Source organism: Monomorium pharaonis, chromosome 3 (assembly GCF_013373865.1).
Source record: "Monomorium pharaonis isolate MP-MQ-018 chromosome 3, ASM1337386v2, whole genome shotgun sequence".
In the NCBI taxonomy this organism is placed as follows: domain Eukaryota; kingdom Metazoa; phylum Arthropoda; class Insecta; order Hymenoptera; family Formicidae; genus Monomorium; species Monomorium pharaonis.
The window spans coordinates 6,112,160-6,115,108 of NC_050469.1; positions in this window are offsets into that span (position 1 = coordinate 6,112,160).

A 2,949-nucleotide genomic window follows, 5' to 3' on the forward strand; every position below is an offset into this window, starting at 1 on the left:
ATTAAATAAATTAAGATCTTTATTTTTATACCCTCCTTTTTCCCTCCCAAGAAATTCTTTTATTACAAATTAATTATTAATAATTAAGTATTATAATTGCATCAATTGTGCAACATAATTATCGTTAATAATCATTAAACAATCATTTATTTTGCCTCTACATTTAACATTTAATAAAACCATTTGACAGAAATCATAACGCAAATAAATATATACTTTGTGCGTTAAAAATAAAATAATAAATTAACATAATCCTTGCATGCAACAATCAAATAACTGCTTGTCATGATTATACGTATTCGGAGAAGAATGATGAACTGGTTTCATAAGATAAAGTTTTTCCCTCGCAGACGCGAGGTCTCGATTCGAGCGCTAGAACCACGATCGCGGATCTCGCCGCGGATGAAATGTACGAGCAATCCCTCGAACTTCGTCCCTACAGTCGACGCGCCCTGCCGTGTGTCGCAGGACTATTCAATATTTTCCCATTACACGATGCGCGCCGCCGTCGACGTACTCCTGCGAAATATGGCCAACTGGTTCCCCAACTGGACGACTTCATAATTCCTGCGCCGAGTGAATGTCGTGGGAGGCCCATGCCCCGAGGAGGACTGGTTCAGACTCTCCTCATACTCCACTACCTTCCCTCTCATCCCCCTTCTCACGTCCCCTCCCCACTCCCGCCCCCTCCTCCTTTTTCTCATCGCGTTCTTTCTTCCTGCATCTCTGCCTTCCACCGTTTCAACGTTCAACGAATGCTGCACGCGATGATAACGAACGCAGGAATCCCGCAGGAATCTCCGCGCGGGATAAAAGGACCCTGACCGCATACGAACAGGCATCCGCGCTAATGGTACCAACACTCCGTCGCCGACCTACCGGCTTTCTCTCCCTCTCACCCGCCCCTTTTCACCTTTTTTTCCACATGCTTCTTCCCTCGATCTACCTTTTGCCGCCGCTTCCTCCTTCTGTTGCATATCTTACTTTCTCTCTCTCTCTCTCTCTCTCTCTCTCTCTCTCTCTCTCTCTCTCTCTCTCTCTCTCTCTCTCTTTCTACCGTCGGGGATCACTAGTTCTTTTATCTGTCTTTCATGCTTACGAATAATAAGTGTTTTCTTTTTAGATTTGTAAAAGAAATAAAGAAAAAGAAAGTATGTTATAAAAACTTAAATATTGATGAGTTAATATTAACAATACTATTTCTACATTTTTTATTTCCAATAGAAGAAGAGCAATTTATGGCTTATACAATAATGGTTTACTTACAATTAGTAGTCTGTCAGTTTATGGCAGTGAATTTATAATTTTATTTTAACATCAAATACCTTAATAAATCAATGTCTATATTGTAATACGACTGATTCAAATAAATTTTAACCGATTCTAAATATTATTATACAATCATAATGAGATGTAATTTCTTATGACAATTCTAAGAAAATTATTTTTGGCCCAATATATATATTTTTTCAGAGTACAAAGTAGAGAATATATCAAATTCGAGTTATGCAACGCTTAGACTCAGCACTTGCATTTATCTCATTGCATAATGGTCAATCAACTTCCGCCATCGAATTCTTGGATCGTCCTTCACATCGAAATCCGCACTTGATGCAATTCGGGGGACAGTACACCACGATAGTAAAACAAATTCCACAAGAAAGAAAGAGAGAGAAACAGAGAGAGAGAGAGAGAGAGACTGCCAGAGTCTCGGCAGACAAGAATCTCGGGCAGCCGGACCACTTCTCACGGCGGTTCCTTTGATCTTACCTGACCCAACCACCCTCTCGGTCCCCTATCTCGACCAACGGACACCAGCAGCCTCTCCGGCCCTTCCCTTCCCCGCCCTCGCGAGTTCGGGTTTTTACCCCGGGCCAGCTCAACGTTGAGCGGCAGCCAACCCACCCTCTCTCGCTTCCTCCCCCTTGACCACCGTCCTCGCATTCTCGAAAAGCACGAGCGCGTCCAGGAGGCAACCGAGGTGGATTCATTCAGTTTTACTATTATTACGCATACCGTCACGCGTGCGGTTCGTTTCAGCTTGGGGAATGCGATCCGGGATCCCGGCGATCCCACCGAGGCGCTTCGTAGATGCGTCGACTTAATGGAACGGACGTCTGGGAGGCGGAGAACCCCGGGATAAATACGACATGTCGTTAAGAGACCCTTCCGCGGCTTTTGAATCAACCTGGTAAACTTGGAAAGCAGCGCGTGCCAATTTCGTTTCTTGAGCACCTCTCGCGATTCGAAAGTTCCATCGAATATGAATACAGAAAGCAAAAATCTAATGTAGTATTATTCCATGTATTCTAGAAATTCATTCTTTCTTATAATTTATACTGGAAAATTATTCAAACTTCAATAATTTAATTGTAAAAAAAAACCGATACCAAATTAAGCATATCAAGTAACATTTCCGTATAAGATTATAATTACTCTAACCAAAAATCTTTTCTTCGTCAGAGTAGTTGCTCTATTCCTGATAAAACCAAATTTCGTTTCATTTACTAATGTATCATAAAAACCTAATCCTTGCAATCCGCAAAAACAATAATAGTAGCTCCGAGCTAATTGGAAATAAGGCTCGCCGCCGTGTAATCGACACTTTTTACCAACGCTCCTCTTTCGCCGCTCTATCGTCATTTGAATCTTTCGCATGGTTCCCTCGCCGGCGGAGGGAAGAGCGATCCCAGTCCCCGGCGCCGCGATCTGATAGAGGCGACGAAAACATTTAGAGGTTATAAGAGCCCCCGGGACGATAAAATCGGGGCAGCCAGGCGGGCGGAACGACACGCGGCGTGTCGTGCACGAACACACGCGCGTGGCATCCTGATGGCCTCCTCTTCGCGAGTCACTCCGCACGCGGAGGCACTCGATTGTCATTCCCGTGCTCCGCATCTCGTATTCCCGAAACGTAACCCGTGGATGTAGACGTATGGAAGATTCCAC